Below are 6,640 nucleotides of genomic sequence, written 5' to 3' on the forward strand. Positions count from 1 at the left end.
TAGAAACACATTCATACATGGAAAAACAGACACCCCCCCAAAACATCATGAGGAATAAGGTTTTGAATTGTCTGTCCTATATCTAGGAGATCTAAGAAAGCTCCGGAAATATTTCTGTTTGCTGGACACATTTAACCTCTTTTTTTGTTGAAACAAATCTACCTCCATAATTCCATTCATTTTTTTAACCGGTACCGGGTTACCTTCAGAGGAGTCCTGTGACAGTTATCATGTTCCTGAGAGTGTCATCATCTTCCTGAGAGTGTCATCATGTTCCTGAGAGTGTCATCATGTTCCTGAGACAGTCATCATGTTCCTGAGAGTGTCATCATGTTCCTGTGACAGTCATCATGTTCCTGAGAGTGTCATCATCTTCCTGAGAGTGTCATCATGTTCCTGAGAGTGTCATCATGTTCCTGTGACAGTTATCATGTTCCTGAGAGTGTCATCATGTTCCTGAGAGTGTCATCATGTTCCTGAGAGTGTCATCATGTTCCTGAGAGTGTCATCATGTTCCTGTGACAGTTATCATGTTTCTGAGAGTGTCATCATGTTCCTGTGACAGTTATCATGTTCCTGAGAGTGTCATCATGTTCCTGTGACAGTTATCATGTTCCTGAGAGTGTCATCATGTTCCTGTGATAGTTATCATGTTCCTGAGAGTGTCATCATGTTCCTGAGAGTGTCATCATGTTCCTGAGACAGTTATCATGTTCCTGAGAGTGTCATCATATTCCTAAGACAGTTATCATGTTCCTGAGAGTGTCATCATGTTCCTGAGAGTGTCATCATGTTCCTGAGAGTGTCATCATGTTCCTGAGACAGTTATCATGTTCCTGAGAGTGTCATCATGTTCCTGAGACTGTCATCATGTTCCTGAGAGTGTCATCATGTTCCTGAGACAGTTATCATGTTCCTGAGACAGTCATCATGTTCCTGAGACAGTCATCATGTTCCTGAGACAGTCATCATGTTCTTGAGAGTGTCATCATGTTCCTGAGAGTGTCATCATGTTCCTGAGACTGTCATCATGTTCCTGAGAGTGTCATCATGTTCCTGAGACAGTTATCATGTTCCTGAGACAGTCATCATGTTCCTGAGACAGTCATCATGTTCCTGAGACAGTCATCATGTTCCTGAGACAGTCATCATGTTCCTGAGACAGTCATCATGTTCCTGAGACAGTCATCATGTTCCTGAGACAGTCATCATGTTCCTGAGACAGTCATCATGTTCCTGTGACAGTCATCATGTTCCTGAGACAGTCATCATGAGACAGTGAGACAGACTTGAGAGTGTCATCCTGAGACAGTCATCATGTTCCTGTCATCAGTGAGACAGTTATCATGTGAGACAGTCATCATGTGTCATCATGTTCCTGAGACAGTCATCATGTTCCTGAGACAGTCATCATGAGACAGTCATCATTCCAGTCATCATGTTCCTGAGAGTGTCATCATGTTCCTGTGACAGTCATCATGTTCCCGTGACAGTCATCATGTTCCTGAGACAGTTATCATGTTCCTGAGAGTGTCATCATGTTCCTGAGACTGTCATCATGTTCCTGAGAGTGTCATCATGTTCCTGAGACAGTTATCATGTTCCTGAGAGTGTCATCATGTTCCTGAGACAGTCATCATGTTCCTGTGACAGTCATCATGTTCCTGAGACAGTCATCATGTTCCTGAGACAGTCATCATGTTCCTGAGAGTGTCATCATGTTCCTGTGACAGTCATCATGTTCCCGTGACAGTCATCATGTTCCTGTGACAGTCATCATGTTCCTGTGACAGTCATCATGTTCCTGAGACAGTCATCATGTTCCTGAGAGTGTCATCATGTTCCTGAGAGTGTCATCATGATCCTGTGACAGTTATCATGTTCCTGAGACAGTCATCATGTTCCTGAGAGTGTCATTTCTTATAGAGGTCATATTAGTAGGCCAAACCGTTCGGAGGCTACAGATGTTTTTGTGAGAAGACGTCTCCTGGTCTGACAAGCAGTGCTGCCACTTTCCACAGCAGATGCGGACGGCCGACAGAGGCAAAACATGTTTTTATATCTCTAGCTTAAACTGACAGAATTTAATGGGGATTTTTGTATTATGTTCATTAGATTGATTCACGGGTGCGTCATTATATTTTATGAACATGCATACCGTGTCAATACTGAGGTCCCTCTTTTACAGATATAAAAAATAAGAAAGTTAGAGAGATGAAAGACAGATTACATTGCAGTTTCAACACACACACACACACACACGCGCGCGCACAGAAGACGAAAGCACCCTGATTGGCGCATAGCTGGGAGAACTAACCCCCACTGCCTTAAAAGCCTCAAGAGGGAAATTGTTTCTTTCTCTCTCTCTCTCTCTCTCTCCCTCTCTCTTTTTTCTCTCTCCCTCTGCCTCGCTCTATCTCTATCCTTTTCTCTCTCTCCCGTTCTCTCTCCCTCTCTCTCCTGTTCAGAGAGGCAGGCAGGCAGAGAGGCAGCTAATTGTATTTCCTGCCTGTTCTTCCATGGGCTTCAATCCCAATTAGATATGCCTGGTCTGATCTGCTGCCAAGCCTCAGCTTGACTAACTGGGTTCAGCTCTCACACACACAGACAGACTCCATCACACAGGCCATCTCGGAGAGTGGTCACACATGGGATTCTCCCACCACCGTGTGAGACAGCCAGGGAGGAAACAGCAGCCAGAGCCCTGAGGGAATGAAACACTGTGACTGAAGAGCTTTCTAATTCAATGAGGACCACTGTGGGTGTGTGTGTGTCCATGTGTGTGGAGTGGAGAGGCATGCCATGGCTAACACCATCACCATCCCCTCCTTAGGCTCTGCATTGTCCATCTCCATCCCACTCCATATCAATAGTAAGATAACGACATACAGCTAACGCACTCGCACACACACAGCAACTGTGTATTCTGTCCCGTTAAAACTCAGTTTGTGTTTGACTACAGTACCCAGCTGTTAGTGTTACTAAAAAACAAGATGAGAGAGAGAGAGCGAGAGAGAGAGAGAGGAGCAGGTCTAATTCCCTTGGCCTGGGGATCGATGGCAAACACAGCTGTGTTTATTTTAAACACAAATCCTGAATCAGGTCTGTACTTGTAGACTTGATTATGTATTGAACCAATTTAAAGGGGCAGAACCACGCTATAATGTAACAGCTCATCAGTAAATGCCACAGTAATCAGTGCCAGTGGTTGTGTGTGTGAGGAGCGGTGTGGGGTCAGTAGAGGCAGAGCTGTGTTTGTGTGTACAACATGAACAGCAGTGTAATCCTGTTAACTCCATGGCGGGTTTTATATTATACCATAAATACAGCATGGTACAGTCACTATACTCATTCAATAAAGAGGGGTGTGAATGTAAAAAAAATGACACAACAATCTCCCTTTCTACTCCCTCAGTCTCTCTTCCCATCTCTCTCTATCTCTCTCTCTCTGCTCTGTGGTGATTGTTTTAAGGGTTGAAGCTGTTGTTTACAGACTTCAATTCTGTTCTCTGAACTTATATGTTTCCCCCAAAAAAACAATGCCCCCTGGGAAATATGGCTGTTGCTGTTATGGTGTTAAATGAATCCCTGTTTCTTCTCTCCTGTTTCTTCTCTCTTCGTTCCCTCTCTCCTCCTTTCTCTCTCTCTTCCAATCTGTGAGTAAATATTTAGTTGTCTGAATCACGTTAATGTAACATCACTCACAGACCTTCAGTAGAGGATGTTTGATGGCTCACTGAAAGGACCTTCTCTGCTTTCATAATTCACCCATCTATTTAGACATATCGCAATAATAATAATAAAACCTGAAATGACTCTGTCATCAAACATTGCATTTTGTCTTTAATAAATATAATTTAAGCTGTTCACAGCCATATTGCAGCCTGCAACACTTCAATTATTAGAAGGACATTTTAATTTCCTTTTTCAATTAAGACTAGCTCAACCACAAGACCCTACACTCTCCCTCTACTGTATTTCTCAGTGGAAAATGTGTTTTTCTATTCAACAGCTTGTATATATCTATGACTATAATATAAACTTCAAGCTCACACCTTTGCATCAGTCCTTCGTTATCAGCTGCACTGGCTTCATGCTAATTGTCTTCATTAGATGCCACACCTAACATAATAGAAGCTATAGAGGATTCATTTTATCTTGCATAATCAAACAGACACACACAGCTACAGTGGGGCTAACTACAGATATGGGATAAGATGTTACTTACATAAGACTCTTAGCAGAGGTTCCATTACGCAAATGACAATTTGTATAATTAATGCTGAGTTATATTCACTACATTTAGCCATCATACAGCACTATGAGTGTCACCAATCTAACCACAGTAATGTTCTCCCAAGGATCCCCCCCACCACCCTCTCTCCGCTCTCCATGGTGCTGAACCGGTTGCCCAGTGACGTATGATCAAGCGCATCCGCCAGGCAGCGAGCTGTTGTGTTTGACTCACCATCATCGCAGCAGAGCAAAGCATCGCTGACTGCCAGTATTCACTTTAACATCCACTTTCTCTCAAGGACGCCGTTCTCAAGTAGCCTAGCTATTCACTCATTGATAAACAAATACTATATGCGAACTGGAAATAGAGGCTGATTTAAACCCAGAAAGACACGACATTTAGCAAACAATTTCCTATCTTCCTGTATTTGAAAACTGAAGTAGCCTATTCAGAATAGGGGTTTTGACCTAAACAGAGGCAACTAACTTATTTGTAAAACAATGCCGTTTGAAATGGGTCTACGTTGAATAGTAGGCCATTAGGAATTGATGCTTGTGTTTCCATCAACTTGCGTGCCCTTTATCAAGTCTGTATTTTATATAGGCTAACCGAATAGAATAATATTCACGTCTCTAAATCAATAACAATATATATATACGTTTTCAATCAACAAATACATAGCCTGGAATAAATGGAAACATTCAACATGTCTGATATGGCATGGCAGCATTCTATTAGGGTGCTCGAGGCATTATCTCTCTCTATCAGTTTATCTCAATACATAATTACACCACATCTAGCATGTCCAGCTATTATTATCTCAATAGGTTATTAATGGTAGTAGCCATGCAGTGATGGGGATAAGAGGTGACACCGCTGCCTTCAATTGAAGAGGGATTACCAGCAGCGAAACCTCTCGTTGGATAGCCTGCATACCAAATCAAATCAAATCAAATGTATTTATAAAGCCCTTTTACATCAGCTGGTGTCACAAAGTGCTATACAGAAACCCAGCATAAAATCACAAACAGCAAGCAATGCAGATGTAGCACAATCACACAATGTCAGAAACAGAAATCGCCGCGCATAAAACAAGGGAATTTCACGAGGAAACCAGCCTGTTTCTTACCGTTTTAAGTTTTCAGGGATTCTGGAGGAGAAGAATGACGGATGCGACGCCACTGTCAACCCTCTTCTCTCTCTCTCCTCCCGCGAGCTCTCTGGCGCATCTCACGGAGGAGTGGTGGGGACACCCTACGAGCCCCTGTTTCCTCCTGTCCACCGAATAAAAACACCGAGTTGGGCGCGCGCCATCTACGGTTCGCTGTGCAAGACTCGACAGGCGGGTTGACTGCCTCTGAAACTAGCAAGGACGTTTTCAGTTGCGGAAAATGGGTTTACAGCCAGAAAACAGAAAAGGGGAAGGAAAGCTGCGGTCGCTTGGCTTAACAAAGTCAGTCGGATAGATGATGCATAACGTATAGTGAGTGATGTATAACAGATAGCTGCAGATAATCGATCTTCTCCCTGAGGCTTCCCATCAGATGCTTTACAGTGCGCTCTGTGTTTATCATCATTAGATAATAGTCCTACCGACGCGTATCTGGCCACTGGAGACTTAGATCTCTCTACACAATGACATATTTACATAATTATTTGCATTGGTTTAAACATGTTCTTTTAAATAATTTAGCAGACGCACTTATCCAGAGCGATTTACAGGAGCAATTACAGTTGAAGTCTGAAGTTTACATACACTTTGGTTGGAGTCATTATAACTCGTTTTTCGACCACTCCACAAATTTCTTGTTAACAAACTATAGTTTTGGCAAGTCTACTTTGTGAATGACACATGTCATTTTTCCAACAATTGTTTACAGACAGATTATTTCATTTATAATTCACTGTATCACAATTCCAATGGGTCAGAGGTTTACATGCACTAAATTGACTGTGCCTTTAAACAGCTTGGAAAATTCCAGAAAATTATGTCATGGCTTTAGAAGCTTCTGATAGGCTAGTTGACATCATATGAGTCAATTGGAGGTATACCTGTGGATGTATTTCAAGACCTACCTTCAAACTCAGTGCCTCTTTAGGAAAATCAAAAGAAATCAGCCAAGACCTCAGAAAAAAAATTGTAGACCTCCACAAGTCTGGTTCATCCTTGGGAGCAATTTCCAAATGCCTGAAGGTACCACGTTCATCTGTACAAACAATAGTACGCAAGTATAAACACCATGGGACCACGCAGCCGTCATACCGCTCAGGAAGGAGACGCGTTCTGTCTCCTAGAGATGAACGTACTGTTGCGAAAAGTGGAAATCAATCCCAGAACAACAGCAAAGGACCTTGTGAAGATGCTGGAGGAAACAGGTACAAAAGTATCTATATCCACAGTAA

This window comes from Oncorhynchus clarkii, chromosome 3 (assembly GCF_045791955.1).
Source record: "Oncorhynchus clarkii lewisi isolate Uvic-CL-2024 chromosome 3, UVic_Ocla_1.0, whole genome shotgun sequence".
Lineage (NCBI taxonomy): Eukaryota > Metazoa > Chordata > Actinopteri > Salmoniformes > Salmonidae > Oncorhynchus > Oncorhynchus clarkii.